The sequence below is a fragment of the Chiloscyllium plagiosum genome, unplaced genomic scaffold (assembly GCF_037043375.1).
Source record: "Chiloscyllium plagiosum isolate Xiang-an unplaced genomic scaffold, Cpla_swu_hap1 HiC_scaffold_7, whole genome shotgun sequence".
NCBI lineage: Eukaryota > Metazoa > Chordata > Chondrichthyes > Orectolobiformes > Hemiscylliidae > Chiloscyllium > Chiloscyllium plagiosum.
This window is the reverse complement of record NW_028270145.1, coordinates 29,540,678-29,564,071: the sequence shown is the minus strand read 5'-3', so window position 1 is coordinate 29,564,071 and position 23,394 is coordinate 29,540,678. Positions and strand designations below refer to the sequence as shown.

Sequence of the window (23,394 nt, the reverse complement as noted above, 5' to 3'; positions counted from 1 at the left end):
GAGACGGGGGGGAAAGAGAGACGGGGGGGAAAAGAGAGACGGGGGGGAGGGAAAGAGAGACGGGGGGGGAGGGAAAGAGAGACGGGGGGGAGGGAAAGAGAGACGGGGGGGGAAAGAGAGACGGGGGGGAAAAGAGAGACGGGGGGAAAAGAGAGACGGGGGGAAAGAGAGACGGGGGGAAAGAGAGACGGGGGGGTAAAAAAGAGAGACGGGGGGAAAGAGAGACGGGGGGGAAAGAGAGACGGGGGGGAAAGAGAGACGGGGGGGAAAGAGAGAGGGGGGGGAAAGAGAGAGGGGGGGGAAAGAGAGACGGGGGGGGAAAGAGAGACGGGGGGGGAAAGAGAGACGGGGGGGTAAAGAGAGACGGGGGGGAAAGAGAGACGGGGGGGAAAGAGAGACGGGGGGGGAAAGAGAGACGGGGGGGAAAGAGAGACGGGGGGGAAAGAGAGACGGGGGGAAAGAGAGACGGGGGGAAAGAGAGACAGGGGGGGGAAAGAGAGACGGGGGGGGAAAGAGAGACGGGGGGGGGAAAGAGAGACGGGGGGAAAGAGAGACGGGGGGGAAAGAGAGACGGGGGGGGGAAAGAGACACGGGGGGGGAAAGAGAGACGGGGGGGGAAAGAGAGACGGGGGGGGAAGAGAGACGGGGGGGGAAAGAGAGACGGGGGGGGAAAGAGAGACGGGGGGGAAAGAGAGACGGGGGGGGGGAAGAGAGACGGGGGGGGAAAGAGAGAAAGAGAGACGGGGGGAAAGAGAGACGGGGGGAAAGAGAGACGGGGGGGGGAAAGAGAGACGGGGGGGGGAAAGAGAGACGGGGGGGGGAAGAGAGACGGGGGGGGAAAGAGAGACGGGGGGGGGAAAGAGAGAAAGAGAGACGGGGGGAAAGAGAGACGGGGGGAAAGAGAGACGGGGGGAAAGAGAGACGGGGGGAAAGAGAGACGGGGGGGGAAAAGAGAGACGGGAGGGGAAAGAGAGACGGGGGGGAAAGAGAGACGGGGGGGGAAAGAGAGACGGGGGGGGAAAGAGAGACGGGGGGGGGGAAAGAGAGACGGGGGGGGAAAGAGAGACGGGGGGGGAAAGAGAGAAAGAGAGACGGGGGGAAAGAGAGACGGGGGGAAAGAGAGACGGGGGGAAAGAGAGACGGGGGGAAAGAGAGACGGGGGGAAAGAGAGACGGGGGGAAAAGAGAGACGGGGGGAAAAGAGAGACGGGGGGAAAAGAGAGACGGGGGGAAAAGAGAGACGGGGGGAAAAGAGAGACGGGGGGAAAAGAGAGACGGGGGGAAAGAGAGACGGGGGGAAAGAGAGACGGGGGGGGAAAGAGAGACGGGGGGGGAAAGAGAGACGGGGGGGGAAAGAGAGACGGGGGGAAAGAGAGACGGGGGGAAAGAGAGACGGGGGGAAAGAGAGACGGGAGGGGAAAGAGAGACGGGGGGGGAAAGAGAGACGGGGGGGGGAAAGAGAGACGGGGGGGGAAAGAGAGACGGGGGGGGAAAGAGAGAAAGAGAGACGGGGGGGAAAGAGAGACGGGGGGAAAGAGAGACGGGGGGAAAGAGAGACGGGGGGAAAAGAGAGACGGGGGGGGAAAGAGAGACGGGGGGGGAAAGAGAGACGGGGGGGGAAAGAGAGACGGGGGGGGAAAGAGAGACGGGGGGGGAAAGAGAGACGGGGGGGGAAAAGAGAGACGGGGGGGGAAAAGAGAGACGGGAGGGGAAAGAGAGACGGGGGGGGGAAAGAGAGACGGGGGGGGAAAGAGAGACGGGGGGGGGAAAGAGAGACGGGGGGGGGGAAGAGAGACGGGGGGGGAAAGAGAGACGGGGGGGAAAGAGAGACGGGGGGGGAAAGAGAGACGGGGGGGGGGAAAGAGAGACGGGGGGGGGGAAAGAGAGACGGGGGGGGGGGGAAAGAGAGACGGGGGGGGGAAAGAGAGACGGGGGGGGGAAAGAGAGACGGGGGGGGGGGAAGAGAGACGGGGGGGGAAAGAGAGACGGGGGGGAAAGAGAGACGGGGGGGGAAAGAGAGACGGGGGGGGAAAGAGAGACGGGGGGGGAAAGAGAGACGGGGGGGGAAAAGAGAGACGGGAGGGGAAAGAGAGACGGGGGGAAAGAGAGACGGGGGGGGGGAAAGAGAGACGGGGGGGGGAAGAGAGACGGGGGGGAAAGAGAGACGGGGGGGAAAGAGAGACGGGGGGGAAAGAGAGACGGGGGGTGGGGGAAGAGAGACGGGGGGGGGGGAAAAAGAGAGAGACGGGGGGGAAAGAGAGACGGGCCGGGAAAGAAAGACGGGGGGGGGGGGGGGAAAGAGAGACGGGGGGGGAAAGAGAGACGGGGGGAAAGAGAGACGGGGGGAAGGAGAGACGGGGGGAAAGAGAGACGGGGGGAAAGAGAGACGGGGGGGAAAGAGAGACGGGGGGAAAGAGAGACGGGGGGAAAGAGAGACGGGGGGAAAGAGAGACGGGGGGAAAGAGAGACGGGGGGAAAGAGAGACGGGGGGGAGGGAAAGAGAGACGGGGGGGAGGGAAAGAGAGACGGGGGGGGAGGGAAAGAGAGACGGGGGGGAGGGAAAGAGAGACGGGGGGGGGAAAGAGAGACGGGGGGGAAAAGAGAGACGGGGGGAAAAGAGAGACGGGGGGAAAGAGAGACGGGGGGAAAGAGAGACGGGGGGGTAAAAAAGAGAGACGGGGGGGAAAGAGAGACGGGGGGGAAAGAGAGACGGGGGGGGAAAGAGAGACGGGGGGGAAAGAGAGACGGGGGGGAAAGAGAGACGGGGGGGAAAGAGAGACGGGGGGGAAAGAGAGACGGGGGGGAAAGAGAGAGGGGGGGGAAAGAGAGAGGGGGGGGAAAGAGAGAGGGGGGGGAAAGAGAGACGGGGGGGGAAAGAGAGACGGGGGGGTAAAGAGAGACGGGGGGGAAAGAGAGACGGGGGGGAAAGAGAGACGGGGGGGGAAAGAGAGACGGGGGGGAAAGAGAGACGGGGGGAAAGAGAGACGGGGGGAAAGAGAGACGGGGGGGGAAAGAGAGACGGGGGGGGAAAGAGAGACGGGGGGGGAAAGAGAGACGGGGGGAAAGAGAGACGGGGGGGAAAGAGAGACGGGGGGGGAAAGAGACACGGGGGGGGAAAGAGAGACGGGGGGGGAAGAGAGACGGGGGGGGAAAGAGAGACGGGGGGGGGAAAGAGAGACGGGGGGGAAAGAGAGACGGGGGGGGGGAAGAGAGACGGGGGGGGGGAAGAGAGACGGGGGGGGAAAGAGAGAAAGAGAGACGGGGGGAAAGAGAGACGGGGGGGGGGGAAAGAGAGACGGGGGGGGGAAAGAGAGACGGGGGGGGGAAGAGAGACGGGGGGGGAAAGAGAGACGGGGGGGGGAAAGAGAGAAAGAGAGACGGGGGGAAAGAGAGACGGGGGGAAAGAGAGACGGGGGGAAAGAGAGACGGGGGGAAAGAGAGACGGGGGGAAAGAGAGACGGGGGGGAAAAGAGAGACGGGAGGGGAAAGAGAGACGGGGGGGAAAGAGAGACGGGGGGGGAAAGAGAGACGGGGGGGGGAAAGAGAGACGGGGGGGGGGAAAGAGAGACGGGGGGGGAAAGAGAGACGGGGGGGGAAAGAGAGAAAGAGAGACGGGGGGAAAGAGAGACGGGGGGAAAGAGAGACGGGGGGAAAGAGAGACGGGGGGAAAGAGAGACGGGGGGAAAGAGAGACGGGGGGGGAAAGAGAGACGGGGGGAAAAGAGAGACGGGGGGAAAAGAGAGACGGGGGGAAAAGAGAGACGGGGGGAAAAGAGAGACGGGGGGAAAGAGAGACGGGGGGAAAGAGAGACGGGGGGGGAAAGAGAGACGGGGGGGGAAAGAGAGACGGGGGGGGAAAGAGAGACGGGGGGGGAAAGAGAGACGGGGGGAAAGAGAGACGGGGGGAAAGAGAGACGGGGGGAAAGAGAGACGGGGGGGGGAAAAGAGAGACGGGAGGGGAAAGAGAGACGGGGGGGGAAAGAGAGACGGGGGGGGGAAAGAGAGACGGGGGGGGAAAGAGAGACGGGGGGGGAAAGAGAGAAAGAGAGACGGGGGGAAAGAGAGACGGGGGGAAAGAGAGACGGGGGGAAAGAGAGACGGGGGGGGGGAAAAGAGAGACGGGAGGGGAAAGAGAGACGGGGGGGGAAAGAGAGACGGGGGGGGGAAAGAGAGACGGGGGGGGAAAGAGAGACGGGGGGGGAAAGAGAGAAAGAGAGACGGGGGGAAAGAGAGACGGGGGGAAAGAGAGACGGGGGGAAAGAGAGACGGGGGAAAAGAGAGACGGGGGGGGAAAGAGAGACGGGGGGGGAAAGAGAGACGGGGGGGGAAAGAGAGACGGGGGGGGAAAGAGAGACGGGGGGGGAAAAGAGAGACGGGGGGGGAAAAGAGAGACGGGAGGGGAAAGAGAGACGGGGGGGGGAAAGAGAGACGGGGGGGGAAAGAGAGACGGGGGGGGGAAAGAGAGACGGGGGGGGGAAGAGAGACGGGGGGGGAAAGAGAGACGGGGGGGGAAAGAGAGACGGGGGGGGGGAAAGAGAGACGGGGGGGGGGGGGAAAGAGAGACGGGGGGGGGAAAGAGAGACGGGGGGGGGAAAGAGAGACGGGGGGGGGGGAAGAGAGACGGGGGGGGAAAGAGAGACGGGGGGGGAAAGAGAGACGGGGGGGAAAGAGAGACGGGGGGGGAAAGAGAGACGGGGGGGGAAAGAGAGACGGGGGGGGAAAGAGATACGGGGGGGGAAAAGAGAGACGGGAGGGGAAAGAGAGACGGGGGAAAGAGAGACGGGGGGGGGGAAAGAGAGACGGGGGGGGGAAGAGAGACGGGGGGGAAAGAGAGACGGGGGGGAAAGAGAGACGGGGGGGAAAGAGAGACGGGGGGTGGGGGAAGAGAGACGGGGGGGGGGAAAAGAGAGAGACGGGGGGGAAAGAGAGACGGGCCGGGAAAGAAAGACGGGGGGGGGGGGGGAGAAAGAGAGACGGGGGGAAAGAGAGACGGGGGGAAGGAGAGACGGGGGGAAGGAGAGACGGGGGGAAAGAGAGACGGGGGGAAAGAGAGACGGGGGGAAAGAGAGACGGGGGGAAAGAGAGACGGGGGGAAAGAGAGACGGGGGGAAAGAGAGACGGGGGGAAAGAGAGACGGGGGGGGGGGAAGAGAGACGGGGGGGGGGGGAAGAGAGACGGGGGGGGGAAGAGAGACGGGGGGGGGGGGGAGAAAGAGAGGGGGGGGGGGAAGAGAGGCGGGGGGGGGAAGAGAGACGGGGGGGGGAAGAGAGACGGGGGGGGGGGGGAGAAAGAGAGGGGGGGGGGAAGAGAGGCGGGGGGGGGAGAGAGACGGGGGGGGGGGGGAGAAAGAGAGGGGGGGGGGGAAGAGAGGCGGGGGGGGGAAAGAGAGACGGGGGGGAAAGAGAGACGGGGGGGGAAAGAGAGACGGGGGGGGAAAGAGAGACGGGGGGGGAAAGAGAGACGGGGGGGGGAAAGAGAGACGGGGGGGGAAAAGAGAGACGGGGGGGGAAAAGAGAGACGGGGGGGGGGAAAAGAGAGACGGGGGGGGGAAAGAGAGACGGGGGGGGTGGAAAGAGAGACGGGGGGGGGAAAGAGAGATGGGGGGGAAAGAGAGACGGGGGGGGGAAAGAGAGACGGGGGTGGAAAAGAGAGACGGGGGGGGAAAAGAGAGACGGGGGGGGAAAAGAGAGACGGGGGGGGAAAAGAGAGACGGGGGGGGAAAAGAGAGACGGGGGGGGGAAGAGAGATGGGGGGGGGGGGGGGGAGAAGAGAGATGGGGGGGGGAAAGAGAGACGGAGGGAAAGAGAGACGGGGGGGAAGAGAGATGGGGGGGGGAAAGAGAGACGGGGGGAGGAAAGAGAGACGGGGGGAAAGAGAGACGGGGGAAAGAGAGACGGGGGGAAAGAGAGACGGGGGGAAAGAGAGACGGGGGGAAAGAGAGACAGGGGGGGAAAAGAGAGACGGGAGGGGAAAGAGAGACGGGGGGGGAAAGAGAGACGGGGGGGGGAAAGAGAGACGGGGGGGGGAAAGAGAGACGGGGGGGGAAAGAGAGACGGGGGGAAAGAGAGACGGGGGGAAAGAGAGACGGGGGAAAAGAGAGACGGGGGGGGAAAGAGAGACGGGGGGGGAAAGAGAGACGGGGGGGGAAAGAGAGACGGGGGGGGAAAGAGAGACGGGGGGGGAAAGAGAGACGGGGGGGGAAAGAGAGACGGGGGGGGAAAAGAGAGACGGGAGGGGAAAGAGAGACGGGGGGGGGGAAAGAGAGACGGGGGGGGAAAGAGAGACGGGGGGGGGAAAGAGAGACGGGGGGGGGAAGAGAGACGGGGGGGGAAAGAGAGACGGGGGGGGAAAGAGAGACGGGGGGGGGAAAGAGAGACGGGGGGGGGGGGAAAGAGAGACGGGGGGGGAAAGAGAGACGGGGGGGGGAAAGAGAGACGGGGGGGGGGAAGAGAGACGGGGGGGAAAGAGAGACGGGGGGGAAAGAGAGACGGGGGGGGAAAGAGAGACGGGGGGGGAAAGAGAGACGGGGGGGGGAAAGAGAGACGGGGGGGGAAAGAGAGACGGGGGGAGGAAAGAGAGACGGGAGGGGAAAGAGAGACGGGGGAAAGAGAGACGGGGGGGGGAAAGAGAGACGGGGGGGGGAAGAGAGACGGGGGGGAAAGAGAGACGGGGGGGAAAGAGAGACGGGGGGGGAAAGAGAGACGGGGGGTGGGGGAAGAGAGACGGGGGGGGGAAAGAGAGACGGCGGGGGAAAGAGAGACGGGGGGGAAAGAGAGACGGGGGGGGGGGAAAGAGAGACGGGGGGGGGAAAGAGAGACGGGGGGGAAAGAGAGACGGGGGGGAAAGAGAGACGGGGGGGAAAGAGAGACGGGGGGGGAAAGAGAGACGGGGGGGAAAGAGAGACGGGGGGGAAAGAGAGACGGGGGGGAAAGAGAGACGGGGGGGAAAGAGAGACGGGGGGGAAAGAGAGACGGGGGGGAAAGAGAGACGGGGGGGAAAGAGAGACGGGGGGGGGAGAAAGAGAGACGGGGGGGGAAAGAGAGACGGGGGGGAAAGAGAGACGGGCCGGGAAAGAGAGACGGGGGCGGGGGGGGAAAGAGAGACGGGGGGGGGGGGAAAGAGAGACGGGGGGGAAAGAGAGACGGGCCGGGAAAGAGAGACGGGGGGGGGGGGGGGGGGGGGGGAAGAGAGACGGAGGGGGAAAGAGAGACGGGGGGGGAAAGAGAGACGGGGGGGGAAAGAGAGACGGGGGGGAAAGAGAGACGGGGGGGGAGAAAGAGAGACGGGGGGCGAAAGAGAGACGGGGGGGAAAGAGAGACGGGCCGGAAAGAGAGACGGGGGCGGGGGGGGAAAGAGAGACGGGGGGGGGGGGAAAGAGAGACGGGGGGGAAAGAGAGACGGGCCGGGAAAGAGAGACGGGGGGGGGGGGGAAAGAGAGACGGGGGGGGAAAGAGAGACGGGGGGGGGGAAAGAGAGACGGGGGGGGGAAAGAGAGACGGGGGGGGAAAGAGAGACGGGGGGGGAAAGAGAGACGGGGGGGGGGAAAGAGAGACGGGGGGGGAAAGAGAGACGGGGGGGAAAGAGAGACGGGGGGGAAAGAGAGACGGGGGGGGAAAAGAGAGACGGGGGGGGGAAAAGAGAGACGGGTGGGGGGAAAGAGAGACGGGGGGGGGGCAAAGAGAGACGGGGGGGGAAAGAGAGACGGGCCGGGAAAGAGAGACGGGCCGGGAAAGAGAGACGGGGGGGGGGGGGGGGGGGAAGAGAGACGGGGGGGAAAGAGAGACGGGCCGGGAAAGAGAGACGGGGGGGGGGGGAGAGAGAGAGACGGGGGGGGGAAAGAGAGACGGGGGGGGAAAAGCGAGACGGGGGGGGGGAAAGAGAGACGGGGGGAAAGAGAGACGGGGGGGTGAAAGAGAGACGGGGGTGAAAGAGAGACGGGGGGGGGAAAGAGAGACGGGGGGGGGAAGAGAGACGGGGGGGGAAAGAGAGACGGGGGGGGGAAAGAGAGACGGGGGGGGGGAAAGAGAGACGGGGGGGGGGAAAGAGAGACGGGGGGGGGGAAAGAGAGACGGGGGGGGGGAAAGAGAGACGGGGGGGGGGAAAGAGAGACGGGGGGGAAAGAGAGACGGGGCGGGAAAGAGAGACGGGGCGGGAAGGAGAGACGGGGGGGGGGGGGGGGAAGAGAGACGGGGGGGGGGGGGAAGAGAGACGGGGGGGGGGGAAGAGAGACGGCGGGGGAAAGAGAGACGGGGGGGGGGGGAGGAGAGACGGGGGGGGAGGAGAGACGGGGGGGGAAGGAGAGACGGGGGGGGGAAAAGAGAGACGGGGGGGGGGAAAAGAGAGACGGGGGGGCAAAGAGAGACGGGGGGGGCAAAGAGAGACGGGGGGGGAAAGAGAGACGGGGGGGAAAGAGAGACGGGGGGGGAAAGAGAGACGGGGGGGGGAAAAGAGAGACGGGGGGGGGAAAGAGAGACGGGGGGGGGAAAGAGAGACGGGGGGGGGGGGGGGGGGGGAAGAGAGCCGGGGGGGGGGGGGAAGAGAGACAAGGTGGGGAAGAGAGACAAGGTGGGGAAGAGAGACAAGGTGGGGAAGAGAGACCGGGGAAAGAGAGACGGGGGTGAGAAACAAGGGAAGGTAAGAGAGAAACAAGGGGGGAGAGAGAAACAAGGAGGGGGGGGAAACGAGGTGGGGAACAAGGGGAGAAACGAGAGGGGGAAATGGGGGGAAACAAGGGTGGAAACAAGGGGGGGAGAGTAACCGAGGGTGGGAGAAACAATGGGGGACAGAAACATGGGTGGAGAAACGGGGGAGAGAAACAAGAAGGGGGGGAGAAACAAGGGCGAAGAGAAAAACAAGGGTGGGAGACAATGGGGGAGAGACAAGGGGGGAGAGAGAGAGACAATGGGGGGAGAGAAACAAGGGGGGGAGAGAAACAAGGGGGGGACAGAAACAAGGGGGGGAGAGAAACGCGGGGGAGAGAAACGCGGGGGGAAAGAAACCCGGGGGGAAAGAAACGCGGGGGAAAGAAACGCGGGGGAAAGAAACGCGGTGGAGGAGAGAAATGGGGGCGGGAAGAGGGAAACAAGTGGGGAGAGAGAGGGAAACAAGGGGGGAGAGAGAAACAAGGGGGGGAAAGAGACAAGGGGGAGAGAGACAAGGGGGGAGAAAGACAGTGGGAGGAGAGAAACAAGGGGGGGGGAGAGAAACAAGGGGGAGGGATAAGCAAGGGGGAAGGATAAGCAAGGGGGAAGGATAAGCAAGGGGGAAGAAGCAAGGGGGGGGGGAAGGGAGAAACATGGGGGGAGAGAAACAAGGGGGGAGAGAAACAAGGGGGGGAGAGAGAAACAAGGGGGGAGAGAGAAACAAGGGGGGAGAGAGAAACAAGGGGGGAGAGAGAAACAAGGGGGAAGGAGAAGCAAGGGGGAAGGAGAAGGAGAAACAAGGGGGGGAGCGAAACAAGGGGGGGGAGCGAAACAAGGGGGGGGAGCGAAACAAGGGGTGAGCGAAACAAGGGGGGGTAGCGAAACAAGGGGGGGGAGCGAAACAAGGGGGGGGAGCGAAACAAGGGGGGGGGAGCGAAACAAGGGGGGGGAGAGAAACAAGGGGGGGAGAGAAACAAGGGGGGGAGAGAAACAAGGGGGGGAGAGTAACAAAAGGGGGGGGAGAGAAACAAGGGGGGGGAGAGAAACAAGGGGGGGGGGAGAGAAACAAGGGGGGGAGAAACAAGGCGGGGAGAAACAAGGGGAGGAGAAACAAGGGGGGGAGAAACAAGGGGGGGAGAAACAAGGGGGGGAGAAACAAGGGGAGAGAGAGAAACAAAGGTGGGAGAAACTAAGGTGGGAGAAACGGGGGGGAGAAATGGGGGGGGAGAAACGGGGGGGAGAAACGGGGGGGGGGGAGAAACGGGGGGGGAGAAACGGGGGGGGGAGAAACAGGGGGGGGAGAAACGGGGGGGGGAGAAACAGGGGGGGGGAGAAACAGGGGGGGGGGAGAAACGGGGGGGGGGAGAAACGGGGGGGGGGGGAGAAACGGGGGGGGAGAAACGGGGGGGGGGGAGAAACGGGGGGGGGAGAAACGGGGGGGGGGGGAAGGGGGGTGGGGGGAAACGGGGGGGGGGGGAAGGGGGGTGGGGGGAAACGGGGGGGGGGGGGGGGGGGGGGAGAGAAACCGGGGGGGAGAAACAAGGGGAGAGAGAGAAACAAAGAGGGGAGAGAGAGAAACAAAGGGGGGAGAAACAAACAAAGGGGGGAGAACCAAACAAAGGGGGGAGAACCAAACAAAGGGGGGAGAACCAAACAAAGGGGGGAGAACCAAACAAAGGGGGGAGAAACAAAGGGGGGGGGGGAAAAAACAAGGACGAAGAGAAACAAAGGGGGGGGTGAAACAAGGGGGGAGAGAGGGAAACAAGGGGGGAAGAGGGAGAGAAACAAGAGGGAGAGAAACAAGAGGGAGAGAAACAATGGGGGAGAGAAACAAGGGGGGGTGACAAGGGGGGGGTGACAAGGGGGGGGTGACAAGGGGGGGGGTGACAAGGGGGGGGGGGGTGACAAGGGGGGGGTGACAAGGGGGGGGTGACAAGGGGGGGTGAGAAACAAAGGGGGGCGAGAAACAAAGGGGGGCAACAAGGGGGGAACAAGGGGGAGAGAAACAAGGGGGGGGAGAAACAAGTGGGGGAGAAACAAGGGGGGGAGAAACAAGGGGGGGAGAAACAAGGGGGGGAGAAACAAGGGGGGGGACAAACAAGGGGGGGGACAAACAAGGGGGGGGAGAAACAAGGGGAGGGAGAAACGGGGGGAGAGAAACGGGGGGAGAGAAACGGGGGGAGAGAAACAGGGGGAGAGGAACAGGGGGAGAGAAATAAGGGGGGAGAAAAACAAGGGGGGGAGAAACAAGGGGGGGAGAAACAAGGGGGGGAGAAACAAGGGGGGGGAGAAACAAGGGGGGGGAGAAACAAGGGGGGGAGAAACAAGGGGGGGAGAAACAAGGGGGGAGAAACAAGGGGGGGGAGAAACAAGGGGGGGGAGAAACAAGGGGGGGAGAAACAAGGGGGGGAGAAACAAGGGGGCGGAAGAGAGGGAAACAAAGGGGAGAGAGAAACAAGGGGGGGGGGAGAGAGAAACAAGGGGGGGAGAAACAAGGGGGAGGGAGAAACAAGGGGGGAGGGAGAAACAAGGGGGGAGAGAAACAAGGGGGGAGAGAAACAAGGGGGGGGAGAAACAAGGGGGGAGGGAGAAACAAGGGGGGAGAGAAAAACAAGGGGGGAGAGAAACAAGGGGGGAGAGAAACAAGGGGGGAGAGAAACAAGGGGGGAGAGAAACAAGGGGGGGGGGGGAGAGAGGGAAACAAAGGGGAGAGAGAAACAAGGGGGGGGAGAGAGAAACAAGGGGGGGAGAGAGAAACAAGGGGAGGGGAGAGAGAAACAAGGGGGGGAGAGAAACAAGGGGTGGAGAAACAAGGGGGGGGAGAGGGAAACAAAGGGGAGAGAGAAACAAGGGGGGGGAGAGAGAAACAAAGGGGGAGAAACAAGGGGGAAAAGAAACGGGGAGGAGAAACAAGGTGGGGAGAAACAAGGGGGAGGGAGAAACAAGGGGAGAATGAGAAACAAGGGGGGAGAAACAAGAGGGGGGAGAAACAAGGGGGGGGAGAAACAAGGGGGGGAGAAACAAGGGGGGAGAGAAACAAGGGGGGAGAGAAACAAGGGGGGAGAGAAACAAGGGGGGAGAGAAACAGGGGGGAGAGGAACAGGGGGAGAGAAATAAGGGGGGAGAAAAACAAGGGGGGGAGAAACAAGGGGTGGAGAAACAAGGGGTGGAGAAACAAGGGGTGGAGAAACAAGGGGTGGAGAAACAAGGGGTGGAGAAACAAGGGGGGGGAGAGAGGGAAACAAAGGGGAGAGAGAAACGGGGGGGGAGAGAGAAACAAGGGGGGGAGAAACAAGGGGGAAGAGAAACAAGTTGGGGAGAAACAAGGGGGAGGGAGAAACAAGGGGGGAGGGAGAAACAAGGGGGGAGGGAGAAACAAGGGGGGAGGGAGAAACAAGGGGGGAGGGAGAAACAAGGGGGGAGGGAGAAACAAGGGGGGAGGGAAACAAGGGGGGAGGGAAACAAGGGGGGAGGGAAACAAGGGGGGAGGGAAACAAGGGGGGAGGGAAACATGGGGGGAGGGAAACATAGGGGGAGGGAAACATAGGGGGAGGGAAACATAGGGGGAGGGAAACATAGGGGGAGGGAAACAAGTTGGAAAAGAAACGGAGGGGAACAAGGTAGGAGAAATGGGGGAGAAAGGGGGGGAAACAAGGGGGAAATCAAGGGGGGAAGAAGGGGGGGAGAATGGGGGGAGAAAAACAAGGAGGTGGGAGAGAAGCAAGGGGGAAGAGAAAAACAAGGGGGGGAAGAGAGACAAGGGGCGGAGAGACAAGGGGGGAGAGACAAGGGGGGGAGAGACAAGGGGGGGAGAGACAAGGGGGGGAGAGACAAGGGGGGGAGAGACAAGGGGGGGAGAGACAAGGGGGGGGAGAGACAAGGGGGGGGAGAGACAAGGGGGGGGAGAGACAAGGGGGGGGAGAGACAAGGGGGGGGAGAGACAAGGGGGGGGAGAGACAAGGGGGGGAGAGACAAGGGGGGGAGAGACAAGGGGGGGAGAGACAAGGGGGGGAGAGATAGGGGGGGGGGGAGAGACAAGGGGGGGAGAGACAAGGGGGGGAGAGACAAGGGGGGGAGAGACAAGGGGGGGAGAGACAAGGGGGGGAGAGACAAACGAGGGGGATAGAAATGAGGGGGGAACAAGGGTGGGAAATGGGGGAGAAACAAGGAGGGAGAGAGACAGGGGGAGAGAGACGGGGAAGAAACAAGGGGGAAATAAGGGGTGAGAGGAACGGGGGCGAGAGAAACGGGGGCGAGAGAAACGGGGGCGAGAGAAACGGGGGCGAGAGAAACGGGGGCGAGAGAAACGGGGGCGAGAGAAACGGGGGCGAGAGAAACGGGGGCGAGAGAAACGGGGGTGAGAGAAACGGGGGGGAAGAAACAAGGGGGAGAGAAACGGGGAGAGAAACAAGGGGGGAGAGAAACAAGGGGGGAGAGAAACAAGGGGGGGGGAGAAACAAGGGGGGGGAGAAACAAGGGGGGGGAGAAACAAGGGGGGGGAGAAACAAGGGGGAGAGAAACGGGGGGAGAGGAACGGGGGGAGAGGAACAGGGGGGAGAGGAACAGGGGGGAGAGGAACAGGGGGGAGAGGAACAGGGGGGAGAGGAACAGGGGGGAGAGGAACAGGGGGGAGAGGAAAAGGGGGGAGAGGAACAGGGGGAGAGAAATAAGGGGGGAGAAAAACAAGGGGGGGAGAAACAAGGGGTGGAGAAACAAGGGGTGGAGAAACAAGAGGTGGAGAAACAAGGGGGGAGGGAGAAACAAGGGGGGAGGGAGAAACAAGGAAGGAGGGAGAAACAAGGAAGGAGGGAGAAACAAGGGGGGGAGAAACAAGGGGGGAGGGAAACAAGGGGGGAGGGAAACATGGGGGGAGGGAAACATGGGGGGAGGGAAACATAGGGGGAGGGAAACATAGGGGGAGGGAAACATAGGGGGAGGGAAACATAGGGGGAGGGAAACATAGGGGGAGGGAAACATAGGGGGAGGGAAACATAGGGGGAGGGAAACAAGGGGGGAGGGAAACAAGGGGGGAGGGAAACAAGTTGGAAAAGAAACGGAGGGGAACAAGGGGGGAGAAATGGGGGAGAAAGGAGGGGAAACAAGGGGGAAATCAAGGGGGGAAGAAGGGGGAGAAAAAAGGGGGGGAGAATGGGGGGAGAAAAACAAGGAGGTGGGAGAGAAGCAAGGGGGAAGAGAAAAACAAGGGGAGGGGGAAGAGAGACAAGGGGCGGAGAGACAAGGGGGGGGGAGACAAGGGGAAGAGAGACAAACGAGGGGGATAGAAATGAGGGGGGAACAAGGGTGGGAAATGGGGGAGAAACAAGGAGGGAGAGAGACAGGGGGAGAGAGACGGGGAAGAAACAATGGGGAAACAAGGGGTGAGAGGAACGGGGGTGAGAGAAACGGGGGGGAAGAAACAAGGGGGAGAGAAACGGGGGGAAGAAGCAAGGGGGAGAGAAACAAGGGGGGAGAGAAACAAGGGGGGAGAGAAACAAGGGGGGAGAGAAACAAGGGGGGAGAGAAACAAGGGGGGAGAGAAACGGGGGGGGAGAGAAACGGGGGGGAGAGAAACGGGGGGGGAGAGAAACAAAGGGGGGAGAATCAAGTGGGAGAGAAACAAGGGAGGGGAGAGAAATGGGGGGGAAGAGAGGAAAACAAGGGGGCGGAAGAGAGGGAAATGGGGGGGAGAGAGAAACGGGGGGGAGAAGAGAGGGAAACAAGGGGGGAGAGAGAAACGGGGGAAGAGAGGCAAGTAGGGGGGAGTGACAAGGTGGGGGAGAGACAAGGTGGGGGAGAGACAAGGTGGGGGAGAGACAAGGTGGGGGAGAGACAAGGGGGGGGAGTGACAAGGGGGGGGGGGAGTGACAAGGGGGGGGAGTGACAAGGGGGGGGAGTGACAAGGGGGGGGAGTGACAAGGGGGGGGGGAGTGACAAGGGGGGGGAGTGACAAGGGGGGGGAGTGACAGGGGGGGAGAGACAAGGTGGGGGAGAGACAAGGGGGGGGAGTGACAAGGGGGGGGGGGAGTGACAAGGGGGGGGGAGTGACAAGGGGGGGGAGTGACAGGGGGGGGGGAGTGACAAGGGGGGGGGGAGTGACAAGGGGGGGAGTGACAGGGGGGGAAGAGACAAGGTGGGGGAGAGACAAGGGGGGGGAGTGACAAGGGGGGGAGAGTGACAAGGGGGGGAGAGTGACAAGGGGGGGAGAGTGACAAGGGGGGGGAGAGACAAGGGGGCGAGAGACAAGGGGGGCGAGAGACAAGGGGGGGGGAGAGACAAGGGGGGGAGGGAAACAAGGGGGGGGAGGGAAACAAGGGGGGGGAGGGAAACAAGGGGGGGGAGGGAAACAAGGGAGGGAACGGAAACAAGGGGGGGAACAAGGTGGGAGGGAAATGAGAGGAGAAGAAAGGCAAAGGGGGGGAGAGACAAGTGGAGAAGACAGACAAGGTGGGAGAGAGCGACAAGAATGGAGAGAGAGAGAGAGAGAGAGACAAGGGGGTAAGTGAGAGACACAAGGCGGGGGGGGGGGGAGAGAGAGAGAGAGTTGGGGCGGGGGGGGGGGGGGGGGGGGAGAGAAGAGTGGCAAGGAAGCAGAAAGAGTGGAAGAGACCAAGGAGTGGAAGAGACTGAAGGGGGAGAGCGAGAGAAAAACATGTTAATTGCACAGCTCTTTCACCTTTAGCAGCAAAATGCACAATTACCATTTTTATAAAATATGTTTCAATGAGTGAAGTGATATAATAATGTTACATAGATGTAGTTTGCATGATTGTTAACATTTGAACCTGTTTCTTTAATTTAGGATAAAATGGCTGAGTATGACCTATTATGAACTCTGCCTGACAAAGAACTTCGGTGGCTTGGATGTTAAAGAGGTCATTAAAGGTAGGCTCAGGTCATATTAATGGGAGGAAGGTGCATGATATTCACACCAATGCAACTTTGCTGATTGACCTTTCATCTTCAAGTCACAGTGTGCTTGGTTTTGTGAAGTTATGTAGTCAACTGTCTACTTATTTTAAAATTTGCATAGAGTTGGAGATCTAAAGAATAGATTATTAATAGTTCAACATTTATATCAGACCTGAGTGATTTAAATTGTCATGGAGCTAGTCTTTGGGAAAGAAGAAGTCTACAATAAGCTATTTTAGGATTGGATTGCGGGTCTTGTTTGGGTTCTGAGATCCTTATCAGGTACGTTCATTTAGAGAGGGTGGAGGGTGAAGAGAGGGAAAAACACTTGAGGATGGTAGCTCACACTCAGATTAAAGACACCAAGTTTTATAAAAGGGGGGTAAGAAGAGGGTAAGCTTCACCATGAGCTTGGGAAGGTGATGGTCTAGTGGTATCATCACTGGACTGTTAATCCAGACATCCTGGGGACCCAGGTTTGAAACCTGCCGTGGCAAATGGCAGAATTTGAGTTCAATAAAAATCTGGAATTAAGAGTCTAACAATGACCATAAATCCATTGTTACTAGATATAAACGCCTCTCTGGGTCACTAATGTCCTTTAGGGAAGGAAACTGCCATCCTTACCTGGTCTGGCCTACATGTGACTCCAAACCCAAAACAATATGGCTGACACTTAACTGCCCTCTAGGCAACGAACGTTGGTCTAGCCAACGATGTCCACATCAGTGAATGAATGCATTTTTTAAAAATTAGAAGTCAGTTCGGGGATTGGAAGCTTTCTGGCTGGTAAAGGAAGCCAGCCAACAGGAGCTGAGAATGGCTTTGGGTTAGTTCCTGGGGAATGAAATGTCCACTTAAGTGACTAAGAAAATTATAACCATGGTGCAGATCTTTCAAATGCTTTCAACGAGAAAAGGGTGACCTTTTCTCTAGTTTAAAGTATGAGTTTCTACTGAGTGGTGTTTACACAAAAATTGCTTTAAATTTCTTTGTTACCACAAAAGTCTACAGATTCGAAATATTATGGAGTCTTCTCAGATGGGCTATGAAATTCAAATTAATTTTTAAAGTTCTCAAGGATCACAACAATGTCAAAGAGTGTTGCAAATCCTTTACCTCCTCTGGAAGGAAAGTGGATGATTTGGGTGGGTGAGTTGTGAAAAGCCACCCAATTGTGGGATTGTTTTATTGTGCACTTTACTGTCCTAGAATCACAGCTAAGCCAGATTCTCTCTCCCATTAGAGACACATACTCAGACTGACACAATGGGATTCGCAAGTTCTGGCTGATTTGTCCCCTCGATATGCCAGGTATGCGAAATCCAACTGTAGCATACGCGATCTGGGGCTCACATGACAGACTAGAAAAACAGCAGCAAGACCTTATGGGCTTCACCCATCAAAACTGCAACATCAGGAGCACTTCCTGTACATTACATCACTGCACAAGATGTATAGGAATGGGATACCTTTGCTGATGGATCAAATAGATCCGTACATTTCCTGATATGCTTAAACACTGTATCGGGAAAATTACAATGGGTTCAACCTATCCTGGATAAGTAACTCGGGATTATGCATGAGAGTAAAGGAAAGAGGAAATCAAGAGGCGAAAAGATGTATAGAGTGAAGACTGAAATTTATACCTCTTTTAATGTTTCTTACCGGTTTTTAAAATCCAAACAGCTGGAAGGTCACGTACCCAATTGTGGGTCTGTACTGAATTAGTGACTCAGTATTGTGGGGACACTGAAAACTACATCAACTCATTAGTGCAAAAGCAATAAGCTGAGGTTTCCACTTCTGTTTGGCATCTTGCAGAAAATGCTTGTGTGCGCGTATGCCATAATGAACTTGGCACGTCTTTGACCAAATAGCCTCCCCTATTGCTTAACAGAACAACTTGCACTTACACGGTACCTGTAAGTGCCATACAACAGATAAAATTTAAAACAGAGCCCAACCAGGAGATATTAGGGTGGGTTTGGCCAGAGGTATGTTTCTGCTATAATACAGTAGTTCAGTTCTCATGCAATCCTGTGTCGTAAGAAAGTCGAGTAATAGCAGCACCATTTAAACTAATGGGACCAGGATCGCATTATAACCAATATACACGTTAAAAGTATGTGCTTTATAAACGGTGTCCCCCAACTCATCAATTGCGTTATAGCCATTTTGCATTAATGAAACACGCATTATAGCAGAATGACCCTGTATGGAGGGGGAGCGGTACTCCAACAATGGTCATGAAATTAAAATTCATGATACGGAAGAGGACAGAATTGAAGGAACATGGAGCTCCTAAAGATTGGGACAGTCTGGAGATGAGCAAGGGCCATGAAGGAATTTGAACATAAAAGCCAAGAATTTCACATTGATGGTGTTACCCAACTGGAAGCAGATGAGACCAGTGAGAGTGGGTGAGTGTGAATTGGTGCAAATAACAACAGGCATCAGAGTTTTGAATGAACTCCAGCTTATGGAAACTACAAGGTGGGAGGCTTCTTTTTAATATAAACAAAACATATACTCATCTAAGGATGAGAGTCACTAGCTAGGCAGCATTTGTCAGCATTACTAAATACATTTGAGAAGATGGTAATGAGCCAGGGGAGCACTGGAATCGTTTAGTCTGAAAATAACAAAGGGGTACATGGTGGTCTGACATAAAACTTTATAGTCTGTTGTCATGCACGAATGACCAGAGAGGTTCAAATGCCCTGTGAAATCAGACCCTGGAAAGGAATTTTCACCCTCAGAGGGGAACAGGATAGCATTGAAAAATGACAGGAAGAAATAAATCTACTCAGCCATCTTCTGTATTAATTGCAACTTGCACAAAGGACTTTGTTCTTAAAATCCATCATAATACCCCTGCACCATACTGAAGTGTCAGCATGGATTTCTATATATTTGTTCATGGGATGTCAACATTGCTGGCAGGGCCAGCTTTTATTACCCTATTCCTAACCACTTTTGGGAAGGGACAGGTGAGCTCCCGCCTTGAGCTACTGCATTACTTTGGAATATAGTGCTGCTAGGAATAGAGTTTCAGGATTTTGACTCAACAACAGCGAAGGAATGTAATTTCAAGTCAGGACGATATGTGATTTGCAAATGATGACAAACCCATGCACCTGCTTCTTTGTCCTCCTTGGTAGCAGAAGTCACAGGTTCTGGAAAGTGCTGTTGAAGGAACCTTGGTAGGATGCTGCAGTACATCCACGCACCCTACAACCACATTGGATCAATGAATGATTAAAGGTATCTGATGCGGTGCCAATCACAAGGGATGCTTTGTTCTGGTTGGCAAAAAAAACTTTGAACTCCACTCATCCAGACAACAGGAGAGTATTCCATTACAGAACCTTTACTCAAATCTTTGAACTTGAGCCTTCAACTTTCTGACTCAGAGGCAAGAGAGTTACAAATGACTGAGTTATGACTGACCCCTTTATGTACAAATCTTAGTTAATGTCCAATGCATCATTTTACTATTAAGGTTGTTACAGTCAAGCCTGACCTGCACACTGGCCAATGTTCACATATGCCCACATTTAACCTCAAACTAATTGACAAAAACCTGAAGCAAGAACTCTCCCTGATCAATTCTTCTTCCTACTCTACTCGAAAACAATAATGGAAATGGTTACAAGGATCTTATTGTGGATACCTTCAAAGAGTTAATCTGCCCAGCAATTAATGCTATTTGCAGCTTTCATAACTGCAGACAAAAGCGTGCAGATGTTTTGTGTCATTCAACATCTGGTACAAGTAAATATGAACTTTCCATACAACGTGCATAAAGATGAGAAGGAATCTTTTTTTGTTTGCAGACAGCAATGATGATATGGAATGCAATGCCTGAAAGGGTGACAGAAGCAGATTTGATGCTAAATTCCAAAAAGATATTGGAAGTGCACTTGAAATAGAAACATTTACAGGGCTGTTGAGAAGAAGCAGGAGAACTAATTTGAGAATTCTTTCAATGAACTGACAGAGGCACAATGGGCCCAGTGCCCTCTTCCTCTGGAGTATGATTCAATCATTCCAAGAGGTACACACACCCATGTGATGACTTTTAATTTTTAGCCACTTATGTGACATCTATTTTAAGACTGTTTCACCTGATTATATTATACATTTTTTTAAAAATAGAAATTGTGGTGGAATTTATTGTTTGTTACTCTGAAGACCCTCTGGTTGCAACTCCAAACTGTGCGCGTGCACAGAAGGTTAAAAGAATTTGCAAATCACTCAGCATAATGGATAACTTGAGATGAACACAGTGGGCACTTTTAAAGCCCATTCTTGACCTCCACCTCCTTGGCATGCAAATTCATGAAATAACACAGCAACCAAAAGGGACGAGAGAGTCTATGCTTTCTTTGCCTTCTAAGACACGCCGGTGACGTTACAATTGTCCGTCACTTTTGGGAGGAGGCAACTTCTGGTTCACTCAGGTAGGAGGCAGACAGAAGTAGGTCAAGGGGCAGTAAGCTGATTCCTGGTGAGGGAACATGTATCCCAAGCAGAGGAACAGAACTTGCAGCTCTGAACCAGACACAAAAATATCATGCCACCTTTGGTCGATGGGCAGAAACTGAAGGGCCTGAAGTATTGGAATTATTTCCCTAAACATTTCTATTTTCCCATTTCTCTCACCTCCTTGAAATTATATCTTTTGGCCACCTGTCCAAGTGGGTTGGTATCAAATTTTATTTGACAATGGCCTTGAGCAGTGTCTTGGGATATTAATGGTGCCAGATACATACAAATAGCTGAAGTTATCAAGCTATTCTGCCCAATCTTCTCCCTCCCATCCCAAAATAGATTGGTTGACCCAGAAAGAGATACTTTTCGTGATGGGGGAAAAGAAAATGGGGTGGGTAGACGTACCGAGAAAAAGGCTTTAGATAAACTTTCATTGCCTGCCTGACAGACACATCACAGTTGCACAGCAGGAACTAGAAAAATAAATCAGAAAAGATTTACGAGCAAGAGCAGTCTGAGGCAGCTAAAATGAACACACAAGGGCTGTGGATGGAGAAGTGACCAATAATTCACTTGGAGGCAGGAAATGTAAAGTTACTGGGAACATTTTCAGTCTCTTTTCCTCACAAGGACACAGAGAAAGATAAGAAGGGATGCTGCAGTTCCCTGTGAGATAAAAGATGCTATTTCCATGATTACAACGGGTCAGGACTGAGGGGAGGAAGTAAAATATCAGTCTCCAAACTCGGGTGTTCTTGAATGTCAGCGTTGCATTTAGTGATGAGTATCGTGTAGATAGATTGCCTTTTTTGTTCCTTATTTTCTGCCCACCCTGTGTTTTTTTCTTAGATCTCTGTCATTATCATTCTGGAGCTGGCTGCTGTAAAATGTTGAGTTCTACAAGAGGCAGACTGAGAGAGTCAGAGAGAGAGAGAGAGAGAGAGAGAGAGAGAGAGAGAGATGTGGTTTGTCTCACTCACCAAGACATTGTCCAGTATTTAGCAACATATCTAAGCTATGATCTCCAAGAGGACATTGGGCTGTAATGTATAAGAAATCAATTGCCCAGAGAAATCTGAAGTGCCACACAATGCTCTACAGCAGCATGTGAAGAATGGTCAATAAAGGAACAATTCCAGAGAAGTCTCAAAGGTTCCATCCCTGGCACATAAACAGTCCAAGAGGTAACAGCAATGTTCAGCTGATAGACCCAGAATGCATGTTGTAAACTTGACAGATCTGAAGATTTTACTTCCATCCAAGCGATAGGCTCCAAAAGAAATGGACAACATGCAATGTACATCAAGACTGACATAGGTGAAGGACAAATATCATCCTTTGATGCACTGTTTGAGATGTACTCAGTAAACTGACACATTGTGATACAGTCCACAAAAGATAAGCTAACTGCTTGCTGACATTCCATGTATTATCCATCTTAAAAGCCAACATGGATCCTCAAAGTCAATAGATGTGGAGCTGGAAGAGCACAGTAGGTCAGACAGCATCCGAAGAGCAGAAAAGTCAACATTTTGGGCTGAAACCCTTTGTCAGATCCTCAGAATGGACACTCAAGATCTTTGACATAATTGAAGCAGATTGACACTCTATCATCAGTCTTAAGGCATGCAGAGACCTATATATTATTACAATCCGCGAGATGAAAAACCCATTGGTTGCAAAGCTTCCAGAGTGTAACATCAACGTGATACATTTTGGTCACAGCCAAGCACAGCACATCCAAAAGCTGTCAGACAATGACCAACCACAACAGTTCATAAAGGTCATCATAATAGATTAGCCTGAATGCATCCAACAGATCCCCAAGCTTATTTTAAGTATATGAAATAAGGTTCTCTCCAAGAATGTAAACTTCAAGGAAACATGGGGTAGGTCTTGTGATTTTATGACAAGAATGTAGACTTTCGGTCACGTGCCCACAGGAAACAAACAAGAGATTAGTGCATGAATCCACATTAAAGTCTGGCAATAATAAGGACATGGATCAACTAATCAAGCCATCAATCTCAACAATCAACAGAACCTCTTTCCTTGTGCACAAGATTCGTTCTGAGCCATGGTGCAAGATTGTGATTGATACTTTCTGTGTCCAAAAGATGATTATATTCTGGTGACTGACTACCTCGACATGTTCTCTTTTGTGAGAGAGACTGAAGATTATAGTGCAACAGTTGTTGACATACTGACTGTATGTTATATTGTTTATTATAGCATGGATTCCCTATATCTTAAAGATGGTTAAATGACGGCACAACATGTGCTGTTCCAGTGCTAAGTACTCACTTCAACTTCAATCTCTCTGTATAATGGAGTCAGTGTGGTATCTTCAGTCAGTTAGCTCTAGTCATGCCATGTTAAATCAGATCAGTAAACAACGAACCCAGACAATGTGTCTAAGTCTGCGATATCACAGCCTTCTGACAGTTGGAATGGTAAATAAACTTCAGGAAATCTGTCTCACAGGAACCAGCATCCAGGGCAACACAGAAAACCACAAACAGCATCAGTAGCATGAGAGAAAATGAGGGACTCACAGACAGAGAGGGAAGGTGGGAGGGACAGGCAGAATAGAAGTGGTAGGAGAAGGGGAGGGAGTGATGGAGAGGTGAAGAAGAAGAGGAAGGGTGGAAGGAAAGAATGAAAGTGGAAAGAAAGAGAAGAAAATGAGAGAGAGAGAGAAAGACACAGAAAAAAGAGAGGAAGGGAAAGGGAGGGGTGAGAGAAAGGAAGGGAGAGAGAAACGAAAGAGAGAGGGAGAAAATTTAAGGAGCGAGAGAGGGAAAGAGATGGAAGGAAAGAAAGAGAAAGGAAACAATGGAGAAGGAAATGCTTGGACTGAAATGCAATAATTACATGAAGGACCCACTGTGCAGACGCAGAGGCACTTCAAGAACTAGTTGGACCAAAGGGTCTGTTTCCTGCCGTATGACTCTATGTTCTCCCAAGTAATTGGCAAAAAGTAACACTGACATCAGAGTGTGATGATTTTCCCTTTTGGAAAGTGGTCAAATATGTTAATAATTGGAAAAGGTGAAGATATCAGAGGAGAATGGAGAATGCTTAAACAAGCTAACCCCAATAAGGTAGAATACTGATCTCATGGGACAGTTTGCCATCGAGTGACTTGTTGCCTCATTTCATTGCCCCAACAAGAGAACAAGGTGGTCTTTACACTAGTATGTTCATATGGAAATTTTACAAACTTTCAAACAACTAATGTAACTACGTGCCATAAGAAAGTTAAAAAAACAAAAGGCGAGAGTAGTAGACAGCACATAAAAACACATAACATTTTACACAAAATTGGGCAAGGAATGATATATGTAC

General features: G+C 55.6%; 1 protein-coding gene across 2 annotated transcripts in view; it reads right to left on the bottom strand.

The window, feature by feature from the left end:
• LOC122551426 (partitioning defective 3 homolog B-like) overlaps nt 1–23,394 on the bottom strand; it is a 1,013,066-nt gene that overhangs the window by 547,450 nt on the left and 442,222 nt on the right. The window lies entirely within an intron of this gene.